General features: G+C 49.1%; 1 long non-coding RNA gene across 2 annotated transcripts in view; it reads right to left on the bottom strand.

Annotated features, from left to right (window-relative positions):
• Positions 1 to 27928, bottom strand: part of LOC117352305 — a 59055-nt gene that overhangs the window by 24144 nt on the left and 6983 nt on the right. The gene's annotated exons all lie outside the window — the stretch shown is intronic.

Here is a 27928-nt window from a genome sequence, read left to right as displayed (position 1 = left end):
TGACTGTTTAAATCACTGACAAATGGTTGGTGACAAAAAGACTAAGAGCTGTGCACTGGATAGCCCCAGACTCTTTAGTAAGAGAGCAGTGACGACAAAAACAAGAACTGCAAGCTTTTAAGTGCGCTGGATAGCCCCAGACTCTTTGGCAAGAGGGCAGTGACAAGAACAAGAGCTACACGCTTTTAAGTGCGCTGGATAGCCCCAAACTCTTTGGCAAGAGGGCAGTGACGACAAAAACAAGAACTGCAAGCTTTTAAGTGCACTGGATAGCCCCAGACTCTTTAGCAAGAGAGCAGTGACGACAAAAACAAGAACTGCAAGCTTTTAAGTGCGCTGGATAGCCCCAGACTCTTTGGCAAGAGGGCAGTGACAAGAACAAGAGCTACACGCTTTTAAGTGCGCTGGATAGCCCCAAACTCTTTGGCAAGAGGGCAGTGACGACAAAAACAAGAACTGCAAGCTTTTAAGTGCACTGGATAGCCCCAGACTCTTTAGCAAGAGAGCAGTGACGACAAAAACAAGAACTGCAAGCTTTTAAGTGCGCTGGATAGCCCCAGACTCTTTGGCAAGAGGGCAGTGACAAGAACAAGAGCCGCACGCTTTTAGTGCGCTGGATAGCCCCAGAGAAGGGATCTAAATGGCCAGGAGTTTCCCCCGACAGTTTACATCACTTTGACAAGAACAAAAGATGCACAATTTAAATGCTCTGCATAGAACCAGACGAGGGATCTAAATGGCCAGGAGTCGTGCCTGAATAGATACCACGTCTGGGGCTATCCAGCACATTTTTAAGAATTCTGCTCATGTTCTCGCCGTCACATTCACCGATCTCTTGCCAAAGTGATGTAAATAAATGGCCAGGAGTCGCCCCTGACTTTACATCATTTTGGCAAGCAGGCGGTGATGACAAGAACAAGAGCTGGACGCTTTTACGTGCGCTGGATAGCCCCAGACTCTTTGGCAAGAGGGCAGTGACGACAATAACAAGAGCTGCACGCTTTAAGTGCGCTGGATAGCCCCAGACTCTTTGGCAAGAGGGTAGTGACAACAAGAACAAGAGTTACACGCTTTTAAGTGCACTGGATAGCCCCAGAAGAGGGATCTAAATGGCCAGGAGTCAACCTCGACCGTTTGCATCATTTTGACAAGAACAAGAGCTGCATTTCAGCAGACGAGGGATCTAAATGGCCAGGAGTTGTCCCTGATTAGATACCTCGTCTGGGGTTATCCAGTGCACTTTAAAGCACGGTGACAAGAACAAGAGCTGCACGCTTTTAAATGTGGAGCGCCCCCAGACCAGGGATCTAAATGGCCAGGAGTTTCCCCTGACGGTTTACATCACTTTGGCAAGAGGGCAGTGATGACAAGAACAAGAGCTGCACGCTTTTAGTGCGCTGGATAGCCCCAGAGAAGGGATCTAAATGGCCAGTAGTCGTCCCTTTACATCACTTTGACAAGAACAAAACCTGCACGCTTTTAAATGCGCTGGATAGCCCCAGAGAAGGGATCTAAATGGTAAGGAGTCGCCCCTGACTGTTTATATTACTTTGGCATGAAGCAGAGATTGTGACAAGAACAAGAGTTACACGCTTTTAAGTGCACTGGATAGCCCCAGAAGAGGGATCTAAATGGCCAGGAGTCAACCTCGACCGTTTGCATCATTTTGACAAGAACAAGAGCTGCATTTCACCAGACGAGGGATCTAAATGGCCAGGAGTTGTCCCTGATTAGATACCTCGTCTGGGGTTATCCAGTGCACTTTAAAGCACGGTGACAAGAACAAGAGCTGCACGCTTTTAAATGTGGAGCGCCCCCAGACCAGGGATCTAAATGGCCAGGAGTTTCCCCTGACGGTTTACATCACTTTGGCAAGAGGGCAGTGATGACAAGAACAAGAGCTGCACGCTTTTAGTGCGCTGGATAGCCCCAGAGAAGGGATCTAAATGGCCAGTAGTCGTCCCTTTACATCACTTTGACAAGAACAAAACCTGCACGCTTTTAAATGCGCTGGATAGCCCCAGAGAAGGGATCTAAATGGTAAGGAGTCGCCCCTGACTGTTTATATTACTTTGGCATGAAGCAGAGATTGTGACAAGAACAAGAGTTACACGCTTTTAAGTGCACTGGATAGCCCCAGAAGAGGGATCTAAATGGCCAGGAGTCAACCTCGACCGTTTGCATCATTTTGACAAGAACAAGAGCTGCATTTCACCAGACGAGGGATCTAAATGGCCAGGAGTTGTCCCTGATTAGATACCTCGTCTGGGGTTATCCAGTGCACTTTAAAGCATGGTGACAAGAACAAGAGCTGCACGCTTTTAAATATGGAGCGCCCCCAGACTAGGGATCTAAATGGCCAGGATTTCCCCTGACGGTTTACATCACTTTGGCAAGAGGGCAGTGACGACAAGTACAAGAGCCGCACGCTTTTAAGTGCGCTGGATAGCCTCAGACTCTTTGGCAAGAGGGCAGTGACGACAAGAACAAGAGCTGCATTCTTTTAAATGTGCTGGATAGCCCCAGAGAAGGGATCTAAATGGCCAGGAGTCAACCTCAACCGTTTGCATCACTTTGACAAGAACAAGAACTGCATTTCACCAGACGAGGGATCTAAATGGCCAGGAGTTGTCCCTGACTAGATACCTCGTCTGGGGTTATCCAGTGCACTTTAAAGCACGGTGACAAGAACAAGAGCTGCACGCTTTTAAATGTGGAGCGCCCCCAGACCAGGGATCTAAATGGCCAGGAGTTTCCCCTGACGGTTTACATCACTTTGGCAAGAGGGCAGTGATGATAAGAACAAGAGCTGCACGCTTTTAAATATGGAGCACTCCCAGACTAGGGATCTAAATGGCCAGGATTTCCCCTGACGGTTTACATCGCTTTGGCAAGAGGGCAGTGACGAGAAGAACAAGAGCCGCACGCTTTTAAGTGCGCTGGATAGCCTCAGACTCTTTGGCAAGAGGGCAGTGATGACAAGAACAAGAGCTGCATTCTTTTAAATGCGCTGGATAGCCCCAGAGAAGGGATCTAAATGGCCAGGAGTCAACCTCAACCGTTTGCATCACTTTGACAAGAACAAGAACTGCATTTCACCAGACGAGGGATCTAAATGGCCAGGAGTTGTCTCTGACTAGATTCCTCATCTGGGGTTATCCAGTGCACTTTAAAGCATGGTGACAAGAACAAGAGCTGCAAGCTTTTAAATATGGAGCGCCCCCAGATTAGGGATCTAAATGGCCAGGGTTTCCCCTGACGGTTCACATCACTTTGGCAAGAGGGCAGTGACGACAAGAACAAGAGCTGCACGCTTTTAAGTGCGCTGGATATCCCCAGACTCTTTAGCAAGAGGACAGTGACGACAAGAACAAGAGCTGCACGCTTTTAAGGGCGCTGGATAGCCCCAGACTCTTTGGCAAGAGGACAGTGACGACAAGAACAAGAGCTGCACGCTTTTAAGGGCGCTGGATAGCCCCAGACTCTTTGGCAAGAGGACAGTGACGACAAGAACAAGAGCTGCACGCTTTTAAGGGCGCTGGATAGCCCCAGACTCTTTGGCAAGAGGACAGTGACGACAAGAACAAGAGCTGCACGCTTTTAAGGGCGCTGGATAGCCCCAGACTCTTTGGCAAGAGGACAGTGACGACAAGAACAAGAGCTGCACGCTTTTAAGGGCGCTGGATAGCCCCAGACTCTTTCGCAAGAGGACAGTGACGACAAGAACAAGAGCTGCACGCTTTTAAGGGCGCTGGATAGCCCCAGACTCTTTGGCAAGAGGACAGTGACGACAAGAACAAGAGCTGCACGCTTTTAAGGGCGCTGGATAGCCCCAGAGAAGGGATCTAAATTGCCAGTAGTCGTCCCTTTACATCACTTTGACAAGAACAAAAGCTGCACGCTTTAAATGCGCTGCATAGAACCATACGAGGGATCTAAATGGCCAGGAGTCGTGCCTGAATAGATACCACGTCTGGGGCTATCCAGCACATTTTTAAGAATTCTGCTCATGTTCTCGCCGTCACATTCACCGATCTCTTGCCAAAGTGATGTAAATAAATGGCCAGGAGTCGCCCCTGACTTTACATCATTTTGGCAAGCAGGCGGTGATGACAAGAACAAGAGCTGGACGCTTTTACGTGCGCTGGATAGCCCCAGACTCTTTGGCAAGAGGGCAGTGACGACAATAACAAGAGCTGCACGCTTTAAGTGCGCTGGATAGCCCCAGACTCTTTGGCAAGAGGGTAGTGACAACAAGAACAAGAGTTACACGCTTTTAAGTGCACTGGATAGCCCCAGAAGAGGGATCTAAATGGCCAGGAGTCAACCTCGACCGTTTGCATCATTTTGACAAGAACAAGAGCTGCATTTCACCAGACGAGGGATCTAAATGGCCAGGAGTTGTCCCTGACTAGATACCTCGTCTGGGGTTATCCAGTGCACTTTAAAGCATGGTGACAAGAACAAGAGCTGCACGCTTTTAAATATGGAGCGCCCCCAGACTAGGGATCTAAATGGCCAGGATTTCCCCTGACGGTTTACATCACTTTGGCAAGAGGGCAGTGACGACAAGAACAAGAGCCGCACGCTTTTAAGTGCGCTGGATAGCCTCAGACTCTTTGGCAAGAGGGCAGTGACGACAAGAACAAGAGCTGCATTCTTTTAAATGTGCTGGATAGCCCCAGAGAAGGGATCTAAATGGCCAGGAGTCAACCTCAACCGTTTGCATCACTTTGACAAGAACAAGAACTGCATTTCACCAGACGAGGGATCTAAATGGCCAGGAGTTGTCCCTGACTAGATTCCTCATCTGGGGTTATCCAGTGCACTTTAAAGCATGGTGACAAGAACAAGAGCTGCAAGCTTTTAAATATGGAGCGCCCCCAGATTAGGGATCTAAATGGCCAGGGTTTCCCCTGACGGTTCACATCACTTTGGCAAGAGGGCAGTGACGACAAGAACAAGAGCTGCACGCTTTTAAGTGCGCTGGATAGCCCCAGACTCTTTGGCAAGACGACAGTGACGACAAGAACAAGAGCTGCACGCTTTTAAGGGCGCTGGATAGCCCCAGACTCTTTGGCAAGAGGACAGTGACGACAAGAACAAGAGCTGCACGCTTTTAAGTGCGCTGGATAGCCCCAGAGAAGGGATCTAAATGGCCAGTAGTCGTCCCTTTACATCACTTTGACAAGAACAAAAGCTGCACGCTTTAAATGCGCTGCATAGAACCATACGAGTGATCTAAATGGCCAGGAGTCGTGCCTGAATAGATACCACATCTGGGGCTATCCAGCACATTTTTAAGAATTCTGCTCATGTTCTCGCCGTCACATTCACCGATCTCTTGCCAAAGTGATGTAAATAAATGGCCAGGAGTCGCCCCTGACTTTACATCATTTTGGCAAGCAGGCGGTGATGACAAGAACAAGAGCTGGACGCTTTTACGTGCGCTGGATAGCCCCAGACTCTTTGGCAAGAGGGCAGTGACGACAATAACAAGAGCTGCACGCTTTAAGTGCGCTGGATAGCCCCAGACTCTTTGGCAAGAGGGTAGTGACAACAAGAACAAGAGTTAAACGATTTTAAGTGCACTGGGTAGCCCCAGAAGAGGGATCTAAATGGCCAGGAGTCAATCTCGACCGTTTGCATCATTTTGACAAGAACAAGAGCTGCATTTCACCAGACGAGGGATCTAAATGGCCAGGAGTTGTCCCTGATTAGATACCTCGTCTGGGGTTATCCAGTGCACTTTAAAGCACGGTGACAAGAACAAGAGCTGCACGCTTTTAAATGTGGAGCGCCCCCAGACCAGGGATCTAAATGGCCAGGAGTTTCCCCTGACGGTTTACATCACTTTGGCAAGAGGGCAGTGATGACACGAACACGAGCTGCACGCTTTTAGTGCGCTGGATAGCCCCAGAGAAGCGATCTAAATGGCCAGTAGTCGTCCCTTTACATCACTTTGACAAGAACAAAACCTGCACGCTTTTAAATGCGCTGGATAGCCCCAGAGAAGGGATCTAAATGGTAAGGAGTCGCCCCTGACTGTTTATATTACTTTGGCATGAAGCAGAGATTGTGACAAGAACAAGAGTTACACGCTTTTAAGTGCACTGGATAGCCCCAGAAGAGGGATCTAAATGGCCAGGAGTCAACCTCGACCGTTTGCATCATTTTGACAAGAACAAGAGCTGCATTTCACCAGACGAGGGATCTAAATGGCCAGGAGTTGTCCCTGACTAGATACCTCGTCTGGGGTTATCCAGTGCACTTTAAAGCATGGTGACAAGAACAAGAGCTGCACGCTTTTAAATATGGAGCGCCCCCAGACTAGGGATCTAAATGGCCAGGATTTCCCCTGACGGTTTACATCACTTTGGCAAGAGGGCAGTGACGACAAGTACAAGAGCCGCACGCTTTTAAGTGCGCTGGATAGCCTCAGACTCTTTGGCAAGAGGGCAGTGACGACAAGAACAAGAGCTGCATTCTTTTAAATGTGCTGGATAGCCCCAGAGAAGGGATCTAAATGGCCAGGAGTCAACCTCAACCGTTTGCATCACTTTGACAAGAACAAGAACTGCATTTCACCAGACGAGGGATCTAAATGGCCAGGAGTTGTCCCTGACTAGATTCCTCATCTGGGGTTATCCAGTGCACTTTAAAGCATGGTGACAAGAACAAGAGCTGCAAGCTTTTAAATATGGAGCGCCCCCAGATTAGGGATCTAAATGGCCAGGGTTTCCCCTGACGGTTCACATCACTTTGGCAAGAGGGCAGTGACGACAAGAACAAGAGCTGCACGCTTTTAAGTGTGCTGGATATCCCCAGACTCTTTAGCAAGAGGACAGTGACGACAAGAACAAGAGCTGCACGCTTTTAAGTGCGCTGGATAGCCCCAGACTCTTTGGCAAGAGGACAGTGAAGACAAGAACAAGAGCTGCACGCTTTTAAGGGCGCTGGATAGCCCCAGACTCTTTGGCAAGAGGGCAATGATGACAAGAACAAGAGCTGCACGCTTTTAAGTGTGCTGGATATCCCCAGACTCTTTAGCAAGAGGACAGTGACGACAAGAACAAGAGGTGCACGCTTTTAAGTGCGCTGGATAGCCCCAGACACTTTGGCAAGAGGACAGTGACGACAAGAACAAGAGCTGCACGCTTTTAAGGGCGCAGGATAGCCCCAGACTCTTTGGCAAGAGGACAGTGACGACAAGAACAAGAGCTGCACGCTTTTAAGTGCGCAGGATAGCCCCAGACTCTTTGGCAAGAGGACAGTGACGACAAGAACAAGAGCTGCACGCTTTTAAGTGAGCAGGATAGCCCCAGAGAAAGGATCTAAATGGCCAGTAGTTGTCCCTTTACATCACTTTGACAAGAACAAAAGCTGCACACTTTAAATGCGCTGCATAGAACCATACGAGGGATCTAAATGGCAAGGAGTCGTGCCTGAATAGATACCACGTCTGGGGCTATCCAGCACATTTTTAAGAATTCTGCTCATGTTCTCGCCGTCACATTCACCGATCTCTTGCCAAAGTGATGTAAATAAATGGCCAGGAGTCGCCCCTGACTTTACATCATTTTGGTAAGCAGGCGGTGATGACAAGAACAAGAGCTGGACGCTTTTACGTGCGCTGGATAGCCCCAGACTCTTTGGCAAGAGGGCAGTGACGACAATAACAAGAGCTGCACGCTTTAAGTGCGCTGGATAGCCCCAGACTCTTTGGCAAGAGGGTAGTGACAACAAGAACAAGAGTTACACGCTTTTAAGTGCACTGGATAGCCCCAGAGGAGGGATCTAAATGGCCAGGAGTCAACCTCGACCGTTTGCATCATTTTGACAAGAACAAGAGCTGCATTTCACCAGACGAGGGATCTAAATGGCCAGGTGTTGTCCCTGACTAGATACCTTGTCTGGGGTTATCCAGTGCACTTTAAAGCATGGTGACAAGAACAAGAGCTGCACGCTTTTAAATATGGAGCGCCCCCAGACTAGGGATCTAAATGGCCAGGATTTCCCCTGACGGTTTACATCACTTTGGCAAGAGGGCAGCGACGACAAGAACAAGAGCCGCACGCTTTTAAGTGCGCTGGATAGCCTCAGACTCTTTGGCAAGAGGGCAGTGACGACAAGAACAAGAGCTGCATTCTTTTAAATGTGCTGGATAGCCCCAGAGAAGGGATCTAAATGGCCAGGAGTCAACCTCAACCGTTTGCATCACTTTGACAAGAACAAGAACTGCATTTCAACAGACGAGGGATCTAAATGGCCAGGAGTTGTCCCTGACTAGATTCCTCATCTGGGGTTATCCAGTGCACTTTAAAGCATGGTGACAAGAACAAGAGCTGCAAGCTTTTAAATATGGAGCGCCCCCAGATTAGGGATCTAAATGGCCAGGGTTTCCCCTGACGGTTCACATCACTTTGGCAAGAGGGCAGTGACGACAAGAACAAGAGCTGCACGCTTTTAAGTGTGCTGGATATCCCCAGACTCTTTAGTAAGAGGACAGTGACGACAAGAACAAGAGCTGCACGCTTTTAAGGGCGCTGGATAGCCCCAGACTCTTTGGCAAGAGGACAGTGACGACAAGAACAAGAGCTGCACGCTTTTAAGTGCGCTGGATAGCCCCAGAGAAGGGATCTAAATGGCCAGTAGTCGTCCCTTTACATCACTTTGACAAGAACAAAAGCTGCACGCTTTAAATGCGCTGCATAGAACCATACGAGGGATCTAAATGGCCAGGAGTCGTGCCTGAATAGATACCACGTCTGGGGCTATCCAGCACATTTTTAAGAATTCTGCTCATGTTCTCGCCGTCACATTCACCGATCTCTTGCCAAAGTGATGTAAATAAATGGCCAGGAGTCGCCCCTGACTTTACATCATTTTGGCAAGCAGGCGGTGATGACAAGAACAAGAGCTGGACGCTTTTACGTGCGCTGGATAGCCCCAGACTCTTTGGCAAGAGGGCAGTGACGACAATAACAAGAGCTGCACGCTTTAAGTGCGCTGGATAGCCCCAGACTCTTTGGCAAGAGGGTAGTGACAACAAGAACAAGAGTTACACGCTTTTAAGTGCATTGGGTAGCCCCAGAAGAGGGATCTAAATGGCCAGGAGTCAATCTCGACCGTTTGCATCATTTTGACAAGAACAAGAGCTGCATTTCACCAGACGAGGGATCTAAATGGCCAGGAGTTGTCCCTGATTAGATACCTCGTCTGGGGTTATCCAGTGCACTTTAAAGCACGGTGACAAGAACAAGAGCTGCACGCTTTTAAATGTGGAGCGCCCCCAGACCAGGGATCTAAATGGCCAGGAGTTTCCCCTGACGGTTTACATCACTTTGGCAAGAGGGCAGTGATGACAAGAACAAGAGCTGCACGCTTTTAGTGCGCTGGATAGCCCCAGAGAAGGGATCTAAATGGCCAGTAGTCGTCCCTTTACATCACTTTGACAAGAACAAAACCTGCACGCTTTTAAATGCGCTGGATAGCCCCAGAGAAGGGATCTAAATGGTAAGGAGTCGCCCCTGACTGTTTATATTACTTTGGCATGAAGCAGAGATTGTGACAAGAACAAGAGTTACACGCTTTTAAGTGCACTGGATAGCCCCAGAGAAGGGATCTAAATGGCCAGGAGTCAACCTCAACCGTTTGCATCACTTTGACAAGAACAAGAGCTGCATTTCACCAGACGAGGGATCTAAATGGCCAGGAGTTGTCCCTGACTAGATACCTCGTCTGGGGTTATCCAGTGCACTTTAAAGCACGGTGACAAGAACAAGAGCTGCACGCTTTTAAATGTGGAGCGCCCCCAGACCAGGGATCTAAATGGCCAGGAGTTTCCCCTGACGGTTTACATCACTTTGGCAAGAGGGCAGTGATGATAAGAACAAGAGCTGCACGCTTTTAAATATGGAGCACTCCCAGACTAGGGATCTAAATGGCCAGGATTTCCCCTGACGGTTTACATCGCTTTGGCAAGAGGGCAGTGACGAGAAGAACAAGAGCCGCACGCTTTTAAGTGCGCTGGATAGCCTCAGACTCTTTGGCAAGAGGGCAGTGATGACAAGAACAAGAGCTGCATTCTTTTAAATGCGCTGGATAGCCCCAGAGAAGGGATCTAAATGGCCAGGAGTCAACCTCAACCGTTTGCATCACTTTGACAAGAACAAGAACTGCATTTCACCAGACGAGGGATCTAAATGGCCAGGAGTTGTCCCTGACTAGATTCCTCATCTGGGGTTATCCAGTGCACTTTAAAGCATGGTGACAAGAACAAGAGCTGCAAACTTTTAAATATGGAGCGCCCCCAGATTAGGGATCTAAATGGCCAGGGTTTCCCCTGACGGTTCACATCACTTTGGCAAGAGGGCAGTGACGACAAGAACAAGAGCTGCACGCTTTTAAGTGCGCTGGATATCCCCAGACTCTTTAGCAAGAGGACAGTGACGACAAGAACAAGAGCTGCACGCTTTTAAGTGCGCTGGATAGCCCCAGACTCTTTGGCAAGAGGACAGTGACGACAAGAACAAGAGCTGCACGCTTTTAAGGGCGCTGGATAGCCCCAGACTCTTTGGCAAGAGGACAGTGACGACAAGAACAAGAGCTGCACGCTTTTAAGGGCGCTGGATAGCCCCAGACTCTTTGGCAAGAGGACAGTGACGACAAGAACAAGAGCTGCACGCTTTTAAGGGCGCTGGATAGCCCCAGACTCTTTGGCAAGAGGACAGTGACGACAAGAACAAGAGCTGCACGCTTTTAAGGGCGCTGGATAGCCCCAGACTCTTTGGCAAGAGGACAGTGACGACAAGAACAAGAGCTGCACGCTTTTAAGGGCGCTGGATAGCCCCAGACTCTTTGGCAAGAGGACAGTGACGACAAGAACAAGAGCTGCACGCTTTTAAGGGCGCTGGATAGCCCCAGACTCTTTGGCAAGAGGACAGTGACGACAAGAACAAGAGCTGCACGCTTTTAAGGGCGCTGGATAGCCCCAGAGAAGGGATCTAAATTGCCAGTAGTCGTCCCTTTACATCACTTTGACAAGAACAAAAGCTGCACGCTTTAAATGCGCTGCATAGAACCATACGAGGGATCTAAATGGCCAGGAGTCGTGCCTGAATAGATACCACGTCTGGGGCTATCCAGCACATTTTTAAGAATTCTGCTCATGTTCTCGCCGTCACATTCACCGATCTCTTGCCAAAGTGATGTAAATAAATGGCCAGGAGTCGCCCCTGACTTTACATCATTTTGGCAAGCAGGCGGTGATGACAAGAACAAGAGCTGGACGCTTTTACGTGCGCTGGATAGCCCCAGACTCTTTGGCAAGAGGGCAGTGACGACAATAACAAGAGCTGCACGCTTTAAGTGCGCTGGATAGCCCCAGACTCTTTGGCAAGAGGGTAGTGACAACAAGAACAAGAGTTACACGCTTTTAAGTGCACTGGATAGCCCCAGAAGAGGGATCTAAATGGCCAGGAGTCAACCTCGACCGTTTGCATCATTTTGACAAGAACAAGAGCTGCATTTCACCAGACGAGGGATCTAAATGGCCAGGAGTTGTCCCTGACTAGATACCTCGTCTGGGGTTATCCAGTGCACTTTAAAGCATGGTGACAAGAACAAGAGCTGCACGCTTTTAAATATGGAGCGCCCCCAGACTAGGGATCTAAATGGCCAGGATTTCCCCTGACGGTTTACATCACTTTGGCAAGAGGGCAGTGACGACAAGAACAAGAGCCGCACGCTTTTAAGTGCGCTGGATAGCCTCAGACTCTTTGGCAAGAGGGCAGTGACGACAAGAACAAGAGCTGCATTCTTTTAAATGTGTTGGATAGCCCCAGAGAAGGGATCTAAATGGCCAGGAGTCAACCTCAACCGTTTGCATCACTTTGACAAGAACAAGAACTGCATTTCACCAGACGAGGGATCTAAATGGCCAGGAGTTGTCCCTGACTAGATTCCTCATCTGGGGTTATCCAGTGCACTTTAAAGCATGGTGACAAGAACAAGAGCTGCAAGCTTTTAAATATGGAGCGCCCCCAGATTAGGGATCTAAATGGCCAGGGTTTCCCCTGACGGTTCACATCACTTTGGCAAGAGGGCAGTGACGACAAGAACAAGAGCTGCACGCTTTTAAGTGCGCTGGATAGCCCCAGACTCTTTGGCAAGACGACAGTGACGACAAGAACAAGAGCTGCACGCTTTTAAGGGCGCTGGATAGCCCCAGACTCTTTGGCAAGAGGACAGTGACGACAAGAACAAGAGCTGCACGCTTTTAAATATGGAGCGCCCCCAGATTAGGGATCTAAATGGCCAGGGTTTCCCCTGACGGTTCACATCACTTTGGCAAGAGGGCAGTGACGACAAGAACAAGAGCTGCACGCTTTTAAGTGCGCTGGATAGCCCCAGACTCTTTGGCAAGACGACAGTGACGACAAGAACAAGAGCTGCACGCTTTTAAGGGCGCTGGATAGCCCCAGACTCTTTGGCAAGAGGACAGTGACGACAAGAACAAGAGCTGCACGCTTTTAAGTGCGCTGGATAGCCCCAGAGAAGGGATCTAAATGGCCAGTAGTCGTCCCTTTACATCACTTTGACAAGAACAAAAGCTGCACGCTTTAAATGCGCTGCATAGAACCATACGAGTGATCTAAATGGCCAGGAGTCGTGCCTGAATAGATACCACATCTGGGGCTATCCAGCACATTTTTAAGAATTCTGCTCATGTTCTCGCCGTCACATTCACCGATCTCTTGCCAAAGTGATGTAAATAAATGGCCAGGAGTCGCCCCTGACTTTACATCATTTTGGCAAGCAGGCGGTGATGACAAGAACAAGAGCTGGACGCTTTTACGTGCGCTGGATAGCCCCAGACTCTTTGGCAAGAGGGCAGTGACGACAATAACAAGAGCTGCACGCTTTAAGTGCGCTGGATAGCCCCAGACTCTTTGGCAAGAGGGTAGTGACAACAAGAACAAGAGTTAAACGATTTTAAGTGCACTGGGTAGCCCCAGAAGAGGGATCTAAATGGCCAGGAGTCAATCTCGACCGTTTGCATCATTTTGACAAGAACAAGAGCTGCATTTCACCAGACGAGGGATCTAAATGGCCAGGAGTTGTCCCTGATTAGATACCTCGTCTGGGGTTATCCAGTGCACTTTAAAGCACGGTGACAAGAACAAGAGCTGCACGCTTTTAAATGTGGAGCGCCCCCAGACCAGGGATCTAAATGGCCAGGAGTTTCCCCTGACGGTTTACATCACTTTGGCAAGAGGGCAGTGATGACAAGAACAAGAGCTGCACGCTTTTAGTGCGCTGGATAGCCCCAGAGAAGGGATCTAAATGGCCAGTAGTCGTCCCTTTACATCACTTTGACAAGAACAAAACCTGCACGCTTTTAAATGCGCTGGATAGCCCCAGAGAAGGGATCTAAATGGTAAGGAGTCGCCCCTGACTGTTTATATTACTTTGGCATGAAGCAGAGATTGTGACAAGAACAAGAGTTACACGCTTTTAAGTGCACTGGATAGCCCCAGAAGAGGGATCTAAATGGCCAGGAGTCAACCTCGACCGTTTGCATCATTTTGACAAGAACAAGAGCTGCATTTCACCAGACGAGGGATCTAAATGGCCAGGAGTTGTCCCTGACTAGATACCTCGTCTGGGGTTATCCAGTGCACTTTAAAGCATGGTGACAAGAACAAGAGCTGCACGCTTTTAAATATGGAGCGCCCCCAGACTAGGGATCTAAATGGCCAGGATTTCCCCTGACGGTTTACATCACTTTGGCAAGAGGGCAGTGACGACAAGTACAAGAGCCGCACGCTTTTAAGTGCGCTGGATAGCCTCAGACTCTTTGGCAAGAGGGCAGTGACGACAAGAACAAGAGCTGCATTCTTTTAAATGTGCTGGATAGCCCCAGAGAAGGGATCTAAATGGCCAGGAGTCAACCTCAACCGTTTGCATCACTTTGACAAGAACAAGAACTGCATTTCACCAGACGAGGGATCTAAATGGCCAGGAGTTGTCCCTGACTAGATTCCTCATCTGGGGTTATCCAGTGCACTTTAAAGCATGGTGACAAGAACAAGAGCTGCAAGCTTTTAAATATGGAGCGCCCCCAGATTAGGGATCTAAATGGCCAGGGTTTCCCCTGACGGTTCACATCACTTTGGCAAGAGGGCAGTGACGACAAGAACAAGAGCTGCACGCTTTTAAGTGTGCTGGATATCCCCAGACTCTTTAGCAAGAGGACAGTGACGACAAGAACAAGAGCTGCACGCTTTTAAGTGCGCTGGATAGCCCCAGACTCTTTGGCAAGAGGACAGTGAAGACAAGAACAAGAGCTGCACGCTTTTAAGGGCGCTGGATAGCCCCAGACTCTTTGGCAAGAGGGCAATGACGACAAGAACAAGAGCTGCACGCTTTTAAGTGTGCTGGATATCCCCAGACTCTTTAGCAAGAGGACAGTGACGACAAGAACAAGAGGTGCACGCTTTTAAGTGCGCTGGATAGCCCCAGACACTTTGGCAAGAGGACAGTGACGACAAGAACAAGAGCTGCACGCTTTTAAGGGCGCAGGATAGCCCCAGACTCTTTGGCAAGAGGACAGTGACGACAAGAACAAGAGCTGCACGCTTTTAAGTGCGCAGGATAGCCCCAGACTCTTTGGCAAGAGGACAGTGACGACAAGAACAAGAGCTGCACGCTTTTAAGTGAGCAGGATAGCCCCAGAGAAAGGATCTAAATGGCCAGTAGTTGTCCCTTTACATCACTTTGACAAGAACAAAAGCTGCACACTTTAAATGCGCTGCATAGAACCATACGAGGGATCTAAATGGCAAGGAGTCGTGCCTGAATAGATACCACGTCTGGGGCTATCCAGCACATTTTTAAGAATTCTGCTCATGTTCTCGCCGTCACATTCACCGATCTCTTGCCAAAGTGATGTAAATAAATGGCCAGGAGTCGCCCCTGACTTTACATCATTTTGGTAAGCAGGCGGTGATGACAAGAACAAGAGCTGGACGCTTTTACGTGCGCTGGATAGCCCCAGACTCTTTGGCAAGAGGGCAGTGACGACAATAACAAGAGCTGCACGCTTTAAGTGCGCTGGATAGCCCCAGACTCTTTGGCAAGAGGGTAGTGACAACAAGAACAAGAGTTACACGCTTTTAAGTGCACTGGATAGCCCCAGAGGAGGGATCTAAATGGCCAGGAGTCAACCTCGACCGTTTGCATCATTTTGACAAGAACAAGAGCTGCATTTCACCAGACGAGGGATCTAAATGGCCAGGTGTTGTCCCTGACTAGATACCTTGTCTGGGGTTATCCAGTGCACTTTAAAGCATGGTGACAAGAACAAGAGCTGCACGCTTTTAAATATGGAGCGCCCCCAGACTAGGGATCTAAATGGCCAGGATTTCCCCTGACGGTTTACATCACTTTGGCAAGAGGGCAGCGACGACAAGAACAAGAGCCGCACGCTTTTAAGTGCGCTGGATAGCCTCAGACTCTTTGGCAAGAGGGCAGTGACGACAAGAACAAGAGCTGCATTCTTTTAAATGTGCTGGATAGCCCCAGAGAAGGGATCTAAATGGCCAGGAGTCAACCTCAACCGTTTGCATCACTTTGACAAGAACAAGAACTGCATTTCAACAGACGAGGGATCTAAATGGCCAGGAGTTGTCCCTGACTAGATTCCTCATCTGGGGTTATCCAGTGCACTTTAAAGCATGGTGACAAGAACAAGAGCTGCAAGCTTTTAAATATGGAGCGCCCCCAGATTAGGGATCTAAATGGCCAGGGTTTCCCCTGACGGTTCACATCACTTTGGCAAGAGGGCAGTGACGACAAGAACAAGAGCTGCACGCTTTTAAGTGTGCTGGATATCCCCAGACTCTTTAGTAAGAGGACAGTGACGACAAGAACAAGAGCTGCACGCTTTTAAGGGCGCTGGATAGCCCCAGACTCTTTGGCAAGAGGACAGTGACGACAAGAACAAGAGCTGCACGCTTTTAAGTGCGCTGGATAGCCCCAGAGAAGGGATCTAAATGGCCAGTAGTCGTCCCTTTACATCACTTTGACAAGAACAAAAGCTGCACGCTTTAAATGCGCTGCATAGAACCATACGAGGGATCTAAATGGCCAGGAGTCGTGCCTGAATAGATACCACGTCTGGGGCTATCCAGCACATTTTTAAGAATTCTGCTCATGTTCTCGCCGTCACATTCACCGATCTCTTGCCAAAGTGATGTAAATAAATGGCCAGGAGTCGCCCCTGACTTTACATCATTTTGGCAAGCAGGCGGTGATGACAAGAACAAGAGCTGGACGCTTTTACGTGCGCTGGATAGCCCCAGACTCTTTGGCAAGAGGGCAGTGACGACAAGATCAAGAGCTGCATGCTTTAAGTGCGCTGGATATCCCCAGACTCTTTAGCAAGAGGACAGTGACGACAAGAACAAGAGCTGCACGCTTTTAAGGGCGCTGGATAGCCCCAGACTCTTTGGCAAGAGGACAGTGACGACAAGAACAAGAGCTGCACGCTTTTAAGTGCGCTGGATAGCCCCAGACTCTTTGGCAAGAGGACAGTGACGACAAGAACAAGAGCTGCACGCTTTTAAGGGCGCTGGATAGCCCCAGAGAAGGGATCTAAATTGCCAGTAGTCGTCCCTTTACATCACTTTGACAAGAACAAAAGCTGCACGCTTTAAATGCGCTGCATAGAACCATACGAGGGATCTAAATGGCCAGGAGTCGTGCCTGAATAGATACCACGTCTGGGGCTATCCAGCACATTTTTAAGAATTCTGCTCATGTTCTCGCCGTCACATTCACCGATCTCTTGCCAAAGTGATGTAAATAAATGGCCAGGAGTCGCCCCTGACTTTACATCATTTTGGCAAGCAGGCGGTGATGACAAGAACAAGAGCTGGACGCTTTTACGTGCGCTGGATAGCCCCAGACTCTTTGGCAAGAGGGCAGTGACGACAAGAACAAGAGCTGCACGCTTTAAGTGCGCTGGATAGCCCCAGACTCTTTGGCAAGAGGGTAGTGACAACAAGAACAAGAGTTACACGCTTTTAAGTACACTGGATAGCCCCAGAAGAGGGATCTAAATGGCCAGGAGTCAACCTCGACCGTTTGCATCATTTTGACAAGAACAAGAGCTGCATTTCACCAGACGAGGGATCTAAATGGCCAGGTGTTGTCCCTGACTAGATACCTCGTCTGGGGTTATCCAGTGCACTTTAAAGCATGGTGACAAGAACAAGAGCTGCACGCTTTTAAATATGGAGCGCCCCCAGACTAGGGATCTAAATGGCCAGGATTTCCCCTGACGGTTTACATCACTTTGGCAAGAGGGCAGTGATGATAAGAACAAGAGCTGCACGCTTTTAGTGCGCTGGATAGCCCCAGAGAAGGGATCTAAATGGCCAGTAGTCGTCCCTTTACATCACTTTGACAAGAACAAAACCTGCACGCTTTTAAATGCGCTGGATAGCCCCAGAGAAGGGATCTAAATGGTAAGGAGTCGCCCCTGACTGTTTATATTACTTTGGCATGAAGCAGAGATTGTGACAAGAACAAGAGTTACACGCTTTTAAGTGCACTGGATAGCCCCAGAAGAGGGATCTAAATGGCCAGGAGTCAACCTCGACCGTTTGCATCATTTTGACAAGAACAAGAGCTGCATTTCACCAGACGAGGGATCTAAATGGCCAGGAGTTGTCCCTGACTAGATACCTCGTCTGGGGTTATCCAGTGCACTTTAAAGCATGGTGACAAGAACAAGAGCTGCAAGCTTTTAAATATGGAGCGCCCCCAGATTAGGGATCTAAATGGCCAGGGTTTCCCCTGACGGTTCACATCACTTTGGCAAGAGGGCAGTGACGACAAGAACAAGAGCTGCATGCTTTAAGTGCGCTGGATATCCCCAGACTCTTTAGCAAGAGGACAGTGACGACAAGAACAAGAGCTGCACGCTTTTAAGGGCGCTGGATAGCCCCAGACTCTTTGGCAAGAGGACAGTGACGACAAGAACAAGAGCTGCACGCTTTTAAGTGCGCTGGATAGCCCCAGAGAAGGGATCTAAATGGCCAGGAGTCAACCTAGACCGTTTGCATCATTTTGACAAGAACAAGAGCTGCATTTCACCAGACGAGGGATCTAAATGGCCAGGAGTCGTGCCTGAATAGATACCACGTCTGGGGCTATCCAGCACATTTTTAAGAATTCTGCTCATGTTCTCGCCGTCACATTCACCGATCTCTTGCCAAAGTGATGTAAATAAATGGCCAGGAGTCGCCCCTGACTTTACATCATTTTGGCAAGCAGGCGGTGATGACAAGAACAAGAGCTGGACGCTTTTACGTGCGCTGGATAGCCCCAGACTCTTTGGCAAGAGGGCAGTGACGACAAGAACAAGAGTTGCACGCTTTAAGTGCGCTGGATAGCCCCAGACTCTTTGGCAAGAGGGTAGTGACAACAAGAACAAGAGTTACACGCTTTTAAGTGCACTGGATAGCCCCAGAAGAGGGATCTAAATAGCCAGGAGTCAACCTCGACCGTTTGCATCATTTTGACAAGAACAAGAGCTGCATTTCACCATACGAGGGATCTAAATGGCCAGGAGTTGTCCCTGATTAGATACCTCGTCTGGGGTTATCCAGTGCACTTTAAAGCACAGTGACAAGAACAAGAGCTGCACGCTTTTAAATGTGGAGCGCCCCCAGACCAGGGATCTAAATGGCCAGGAGTTTCCCATGACGGTTTACATCACTTTGGCAAGAGGGCAGTGATGATAAGAACAAGAGCTGCACGCTTTTAGTGCGCTGGATAGCCCCAGAGAAGGGATCTAAATGGCCAGTAGTCGTCCCTTTACATCACTTTGACAAGAACAAAACCTGCACGCTTTTAAATGCGCTGGATAGCCCCAGAGAAGGGATCTAAATGGTAAGGAGTCGCCCCTGACTGTTTATATTACTTTGGCATGAAGCAGAGATTGTGACAAGAACAAGAGTTACACGCTTTTAAGTGCACTGGATAGCCCCAGAAGAGGGATCTAAATGGCCAGGAGTCAACCTCGACCGTTTGCATCATTTTGACAAGAACAAGAGCTGCATTTCACCAGACGAGGGATCTAAATGGCCAGGAGTTGTCCCTGACTAGATTCCTCATCTGGGGTTATCCAGTGCACTTTAAAGCATGGTGACAAGAACAAGAGCTGCAAGCTTTTAAATATGGAGCGCCCCCAGATTAGGGATCTAAATGGCCAGGGTTTCCCCTGACGGTTCACATCACTTTGGCAAGAGGGCAGTGACGACAAGAACAAGAGCTGCACGCTTTTAAGTGCGCTGGATATCCCCAGACTCTTTAGCAAGAGGACAGTGACGACAAGAACAAGAGCTGCACGCTTTTAAGTGCGCTGGATAGCCCCAGACTCTTTGGCAAGAGGACAGTGACGACAAGAACAAGAGCTGCACGCTTTTAAGGGCGCTGGATAGCCCCAGACTCTTTGGCAAGAGGACAGTGACGACAAGAACAAGAGCTGCACGCTTTTAAGGGCGCTGGATAGCCCCAGACTCTTTGGCAAGAGGACAGTGACGACAAGAACAAGAGCTGCACGCTTTTAAGTGCGCTGGATAGCCCCAGAGAAGGGATCTAAATGGCCAGTAGTCGTCCCTTTACATCACTTTGACAAGAACAAAAGCTGCACGCTTTAAATGCGCTGCATAGAACCATACGAGGGATCTAAATGGCCAGGAGTCGTGCCTGAATAGATACCACGTCTGGGGCTATCCAGCACATTTTTAAGAATTCTGCTCATGTTCTCGCCGTCACATTCACCGATCTCTTGCCAAAGTGATGTAAATAAATGGCCAGGAGTCGCCCCTGACTTTACATCATTTTGGCAAGCAGGCGGTGATGACAAGAACAAGAGCTGGACGCTTTTACGTGCGCTGGATAGCCCCAGACTCTTTGGCAAGAGGGCAGTGACGACAAGATCAAGAGCTGCATGCTTTAAGTGCGCTGGATATCCCCAGACTCTTTAGCAAGAGGACAGTGACGACAAGAACAAGAGCTGCACGCTTTTACGTGCGCTGGATAGCCCCAGACTCTTTGGCAAGAGGACAGTGACGACAAGAACAAGAGCTGCACGCTTTAAGTGCGCTGGATAGCCCCAGACTCTTTGGCAAGAGGGTAGTGACAACAAGAACAAGAGTTACACGCTTTTAAGTACACTGGATAGCCCCAGAAGAGGGATCTAAATGGCCAGGAGTCAACCTCGACCGTTTGCATCATTTTGACAAGAACAAGAGCTGCATTTCACCAGACGAGGGATCTAAATGGCCAGGTGTTGTCCCTGACTAGATACCTCGTCTGGGGTTATCCAGTGCACTTTAAAGCATGGTGACAAGAACAAGAGCTGCACGCTTTTAAATATGGAGCGCCCCCAGACTAGGGATCTAAATGGCCAGGATTTCCCCTGACGGTTTACATCACTTTGGCAAGAGGGCAGTGATGATAAGAACAAGAGCTGCACGCTTTTAGTGCGCTGGATAGCCCCAGAGAAGGGATCTAAATGGCCAGTAGTCGTCCCTTTACATCACTTTGACAAGAACAAAACCTGCACGCTTTTAAATGCGCTGGATAGCCCCAGAGAAGGGATCTAAATGGTAAGGAGTCGCCCCTGACTGTTTATATTACTTTGGCATGAAGCAGAGATTGTGACAAGAACAAGAGTTACACGCTTTTAAGTGCACTGGATAGCCCCAGAAGAGGGATCTAAATGGCCAGGAGTCAACCTCGACCGTTTGCATCATTTTGACAAGAACAAGAGCTGCATTTCACCAGACGAGGGATCTAAATGGCCAGGAGTTGTCCCTGACTAGATACCTCGTCTGGGGTTATCCAGTGCACTTTAAAGCATGGTGACAAGAACAAGAGCTGCAAGCTTTTAAATATGGAGCGCCCCCAGATTAGGGATCTAAATGGCCAGGGTTTCCCCTGACGGTTCACATCACTTTGGCAAGAGGGCAGTGACGACAAGAACAAGAGCTGCATGCTTTAAGTGCGCTGGATATCCCCAGACTCTTTAGCAAGAGGACAGTGACGACAAGAACAAGAGCTGCACGCTTTTAAGGGCGCTGGATAGCCCCAGACTCTTTGGCAAGAGGACAGTGACGACAAGAACAAGAGCTGCACGCTTTTAAGTGCGCTGGATAGCCCCAGAGAAGGGATCTAAATGGCCAGGAGTCAACCTAGACCGTTTGCATCATTTTGACAAGAACAAGAGCTGCATTTCACCAGACGAGGGATCTAAATGGCCAGGAGTCGTGCCTGAATAGATACCACGTCTGGGGCTATCCAGCACATTTTTAAGAATTCTGCTCATGTTCTCGCCGTCACATTCACCGATCTCTTGCCAAAGTGATGTAAATAAATGGCCAGGAGTCGCCCCTGACTTTACATCATTTTGGCAAGCAGGCGGTGATGACAAGAACAAGAGCTGGACGCTTTTACGTGCGCTGGATAGCCCCAGACTCTTTGGCAAGAGGGCAGTGACGACAAGAACAAGAGTTGCACGCTTTAAGTGCGCTGGATAGCCCCAGACTCTTTGGCAAGAGGGTAGTGACAACAAGAACAAGAGTTACACGCTTTTAAGTGCACTGGATAGCCCCAGAAGAGGGATCTAAATAGCCAGGAGTCAACCTCGACCGTTTGCATCATTTTGACAAGAACAAGAGCTGCATTTCACCATACGAGGGATCTAAATGGCCAGGAGTTGTCCCTGATTAGATACCTCGTCTGGGGTTATCCAGTGCACTTTAAAGCACAGTGACAAGAACAAGAGCTGCACGCTTTTAAATGTGGAGCGCCCCCAGACCAGGGATCTAAATGGCCAGGAGTTTCCCATGACGGTTTACATCACTTTGGCAAGAGGGCAGTGATGATAAGAACAAGAGCTGCACGCTTTTAGTGCGCTGGATAGCCCCAGAGAAGGGATCTAAATGGCCAGTAGTCGTCCCTTTACATCACTTTGACAAGAACAAAACCTGCACGCTTTTAAATGCGCTGGATAGCCCCAGAGAAGGGATCTAAATGGTAAGGAGTCGCCCCTGACTGTTTATATTACTTTGGCATGAAGCAGAGATTGTGACAAGAACAAGAGTTACACGCTTTTAAGTGCACTGGATAGCCCCAGAAGAGGGATCTAAATGGCCAGGAGTCAACCTCGACCGTTTGCATCATTTTGACAAGAACAAGAGCTGCATTTCACCAGACGAGGGATCTAAATGGCCAGGAGTTGTCCCTGACTAGATTCCTCATCTGGGGTTATCCAGTGCACTTTAAAGCATGGTGACAAGAACAAGAGCTGCAAGCTTTTAAATATGGAGCGCCCCCAGATTAGGGATCTAAATGGCCAGGGTTTCCCCTGACGGTTCACATCACTTTGGCAAGAGGGCAGTGACGACAAGAACAAGAGCTGCACGCTTTTAAGTGCGCTGGATATCCCCAGACTCTTTAGCAAGAGGACAGTGACGACAAGAACAAGAGCTGCACGCTTTTAAGTGCGCTGGATAGCCCCAGACTCTTTGGCAAGAGGACAGTGACGACAAGAACAAGAGCTGCACGCTTTTAAGGGCGCTGGATAGCCCCAGACTCTTTGGCAAGAGGACAGTGACGACAAGAACAAGAGCTGCACGCTTTTAAGGGCGCTGGATAGCCCCAGACTCTTTGGCAAGAGGACAGTGACGACAAGAACAAGAGCTGCACGCTTTTAAGGGCGCTGGATAGCCCCAGACTCTTTGGCAAGAGGACAGTGACGACAAGAACAAGAGCTGCATGCTTTTAAGTGCGCTGGATAGCCCCAGAGAAGGGATCTAAATGGCCAGTAGTCGTCCCTTTACATCACTTTGACAAGAACAAAAGCTGCACGCTTTAAATGCGCTGCATAGAACCATACGAGGGATCTAAATGGCCAGGAGTCGTGCCTGAATAGATACCACGTCTGGGGCTATCCAGCACATTTTTAAGAATTCTGCTCATGTTCTCGCCGTCACATTCACCGATCTCTTGCCAAAGTGATGTAAATAAATGGCCAGGAGTCGCCCCTGACTTTACATCATTTTGGCAAGCAGGCGGTGATGACAAGTACAAGAGCTGGACGCTTTTACGTGCGCTGGATAGCCCCAGACTCTTTGGCAAGAGGGCAGTGACGACAATAACAAGAGCTGCACGCTTTAAGTGCGCTGGATAGCCCCAGACTCTTTGGCAAGAGGGTAGTGACAACAAGAACAAGAGTTACACGCTTTAAGTGCACTGGATAGCCCCAGAAGAGGGATCTAAATGGCCAGGATTCAACCTCGACCGTTTGCATCATTTTGACAAGAACAAGAGCTGCATTTCACCAGACGAGGGATCTAAATGGCCAGGAGTTGTCCCTGACTAGATACCTCATCTGGGGTTATCCAGTGCACTTTAAAGCATGGTGACAAGAACAAGAGCTGCAAGCTTAATATGGAGCGCCCCCAGATTAGGGATCTAAATGGCCAGGGTTTCCCCTGACGGTTCACATCACTTTGGCAAGAGGGCAGTGACGACAAGAACAAGAGCTGCACGCTTTTAAGTGTGCTGGATATCCCCAGACTCTTTAGCAAGAGGACAGTGACGACAAGAACAAGAGCTGCACGCTTTTAAGTGCGCTGGATAGCCCCAGACTCTTTGGCAAGAGGACAGTGACGACAAGAACAAGAGCTGCACGCTTTTAAGGGCGCTGGATAGCCCCAGACTCTTTGGCAAGAGGACAGTGACGACAAGAACAAGAGCTGCACGCTTTTAAGTGCGCTGGATAGCCCCAGAGAAGGGATCTAAATGGCCAGTAGTCGTCCATTTACATCACTTTGACAAGAACAAAAGCTGCACGCTTTAAATGCGCTGCATAGAACCATACGAGGGATCTAAATGGCCAGGAGTCGTGCCTGAATAGATACCACGTCTGGGGCTATCCAGCACATTTTTAAGAATTCTGCTCATGTTCTCGCCGTCACATTCACCGATCTCTTGCCAAAGTGATGTAAATAAATGGCCAGGAGTCGCCCCTGACTTTACATCATTTTGGCAAGCAGGCGGTGATGACAAGAACAAGAGCTGGACACTTTTACGTGCGCTGGATAGCCCCAGACTCTTTGGCAAGAGGGCAGTGACGACAATAACAAGAGCTGCACGCTTTAAGTGCGCTGGATAGCCCCAGAAGAGGGATCTAAATGGCCAGGAGTCAACCTCGACCGTTTGCATCATTTTGACAAGAACAAGAGCTGCATTTCACCAGACGAGGGATCTAAATGGCCAGGAGTTGTCCCTGACTAGATACCTCGTCTGGGGTTATCCAGTGCACTTTAAAGCATGGTGACAAGAACAAGAGCTGCACGCTTTTAAATATGGAGCGCCCCCAGACTAGGGATCTAAATGGCCAGGATTTCCCCTGACGGTTTACATCACTTTGGCAAGAGGGCAGTGACGACAAGAACAAGAGCTGCACGCTTTTAAGTGCGCTGGATAGCCTCAGACTCTTTGGCAAGAGGGCAGTGACGACAAGAACAAGAGCTGCATTCTTTTAAATGTGCTGGATAGCCCCAGAGAAGGGATCTAAATGGCCAGGAGTCAACCTCAACCGTTTGCATCACTTTGACAAGAACAAGAACTGCATTTCACCAGACGAGGGATCTAAATGGCCAGGAGTTGTCCCTGACTAGATTCCTCATCTGGGGTTATCCAGTGCACTTTAAAGCATGGTGACAAGAACAAGAGCTGCACGCTTTTAAATATGGAGCGCCCCCAGACTAGGGATCTAAATGGCCAGGATTTCCCCTGACGGTTTACATCACTTTGGCAAGAGGGCAGTGACGACAAGAACAAGAGCCGCACGCTTTTAAGTGCGCTGGATAGCCTCAGACTCTTTGGCAAGAGGGCAGTGACGACAAGAACAAGAGCTGCATTCTTTTAAATGTGCTGGATAGCCCCAGAGAAGGGATCTAAATGGCCAGGAGTCAACCTCAACCGTTTGCATCACTTTGACAAGAACAAGAACTGCATTTCACCAGACGAGGGATCTAAATGGCCAGGAGTTGTCCCTGACTAGATACCTCGTCTGGGGTTATCCAGTGCACTTTAAAGCATGGTGACAAGAACAAGAGCTGCAAGCTTTTAAATATGGAGCGCCCCCAGATTAGGGATCTAAATGGCCAGGGTTTCCCCTGACGGTTCACATCACTTTGGCAAGAGGGCAGTGACGACAAGAACAAGAGCTGCACGCTTTTAAGTGCGCTGGATATCCCCAGACTCTTTAGCAAGAGGACAGTGACGACAAGAACAAGAGCTGCACGTTTTTAAGGGCGCTGGATAGCCCCAGACTCTTTGGCAAGAGGACAGTGACGACAAGAACAAGAGCTGCACGCTTTTAAGTGCGCTGGATAGCCCCAAACTCTTTGGCAAGAGGACAGTGACGATAAGAACAAGAGCTGCACGCTTTTAAGTGCGCTGGATAGCCCCAGAGAAGGGATCTAAATGGCCAGGAGTCAACCTCGACCGTTTGCATCATTTTGACAAGAACAAGAGCTGCATTTCACCAGATGAGGGATCTAAATGGCCAAGAGTCGTGCCTGAATAGATACCACGTCTGGGGCTATCCAGCACATTTTTAAGAATTCTGCTCATGTTCTCGCCGTCACATTCACCGATCTCTTGCCAAAGTGATGTAAATAAATGGCCAGGAGTCGCCCCTGACTTTACATCATTTTGGCAAGCAGGCGGTGATGACAAGAACAAGAGCTGGACGCTTTTACGTGCGCTGGATAGCCCCAGACTCTTTGGCAAGAGGGCAGTGACGACAAGAACAAGAGTTACACGCTTTTAAGTGCACTGGATAGCCCCAGAAGAGGGATCTAAATGGCCAGGATTCAACCTCGACCGTTTGCATCATTTTGACAAGAACAAGAGCTGCATTTCACCAGACGAGGGATCTAAATGGCCAGGAGTTGTCCCTGACTAGATACCTCGTCTGGGGTTATCCAGTGCACTTTAAAGCATGGTGACAAGAACAAGAGCTGCAAGCTTTTAAATATGGAGCGCCCCCAGATTAGGGATCTAAATGGCCAGGGTTTCCCCTGACGGTTCACATCACTTTGGCAAGAGGGCAGTGACGACAAGAACAAGAGCTGCACGCTTTTAAGTGTGCTGGATATCCCCAGACTCTTTAGCAAGAGGACAGTGACGACAAGAACAAGAGCTGCACGCTTTTAAGTGCGCTGGATAGCCCCAGACTCTTTGGCAAGAGGACAGTGACGACAAGAACAAGAGCTGCACGCTTTTAAGGGCGCTGGATAGCCCCAGACTCTTTGGCAAGAGGACAGTGACGACAAGAACAAGAGCTGCACGCTTTTAAGTGCGCTGGATAGCCCCAGAGAAGGGATCTAAATGGCCAGTAGTCGTCCCTTTACATCACTTTGACAAGAACAAAAGCTGCACGCTTTAAATGCGCTGCATAGAACCATACGAGGGATCTAAATGGCCAGGAGTCGTGCCTGAATAGATACCACGTCTGGGGCTATCCAGCACATTTTTAAGAATTCTGCTCATGTTCTCGCCGTCACATTCACCGATCTCTTGCCAAAGTGATGTAAATAAATGGCCAGGAGTCGCCCCTGACTTTACATCATTTTGGCAAGCAGGCGGAGATGACAAGTACAAGAGCTGGACGCTTTTACGTGCGCTGGATAGCCCCAGACTCTTTGGCAAGAGGGCAGTGACGACAATAACAAGAGCTGCACGCTTTAAGTGCGCTGGATAGCCCCAGAAGAGGGATCTAAATGGCCAGGAGTCAACCTCGACCGTTTGCATCATTTTGACAAGAACAAGAGCTGCATTTCACCAGACGAGGGATCTAAATGGCCAGGAGTTGTCCCTGACTAGATTCCTCATCTGGGGTTATCCAGTGCACTTTAAAGCATGGTGACAAGAACAAGAGCTGCAAGCTTTTAAATATGGAGCGCCCCCAGATTAGGGATCTAAATGGCCAGGGTTTCCCCTGACGGTTCACATCACTTTGGCAAGAGGGCAGTGACGACAAGAACAAGAGCTGCACGCTTTTAAGTGTGCTGGATATCCCCAGACTCTTTAGCAAGAGGACAGTGACGACAAGAACAAGAGCTGCACGCTTTTAAGTGCGCTGGATAGCCCCAGACTCTTTGGCAAGAGGACAGTGACGACAAGAACAAGAGCTGCACGCTTTTAAGTGCGCTGGATAGCCCCAGACTCTTTGGCAAGAGGACAGTGACGACAAGAACAAGAGCTGCACGCTTTTAAGGGCGCTGGATAGCCCCAGACTCTTTGGCAAGAGGACAGTGACGACAAGAACAAGAGCTGCACGCTTTTAAGGGCGCTGGATAGCCCCAGACTCTTTGGCAAGAGGACAGTGACGACAAGAACAAGAGCTGCACGCTTTTAAGTGCGCTGGATAGCCCCAGAGAAGGGATCTAAATGGCCAGTAGTCGTCCCTTTACATTACTTTGACAAGAACAAAAGCTGCACGCTTTAAATGCGCTGCATAGAACCATACGAGGGATCTAAATGGCCAGGAGTCGTGCCTGAATAGATACCACGTCTGGGGCTATCCAGCACATTTTTAAGAATTCTGCTCATGTTCTCGCCGTCACTTTCACCGATCTCTTGCCAAAGTGATGTAAATAAATGGCCAGGAGTCGCCCCTGACTTTACATCATTTTGGCAAGCAGGCGGTGATGACAAGTACAAGAGCTGGACGCTTTTACGTGCGCTGGATAGCCCCAGACTCTTTGGCAAGAGTGCAGTGACGACAATAACAAGAGCTGCACGCTTTAAGTGCGCTGGATAGCCCCAG

Source organism: Geotrypetes seraphini, chromosome 19, assembly GCF_902459505.1.
Source record: "Geotrypetes seraphini chromosome 19, aGeoSer1.1, whole genome shotgun sequence".
NCBI classification, from domain to species: domain Eukaryota; kingdom Metazoa; phylum Chordata; class Amphibia; order Gymnophiona; family Dermophiidae; genus Geotrypetes; species Geotrypetes seraphini.
The sequence above is the reverse complement of the archived record's forward strand: the minus strand, read 5'-3'. Positions and strand labels throughout refer to the sequence as shown.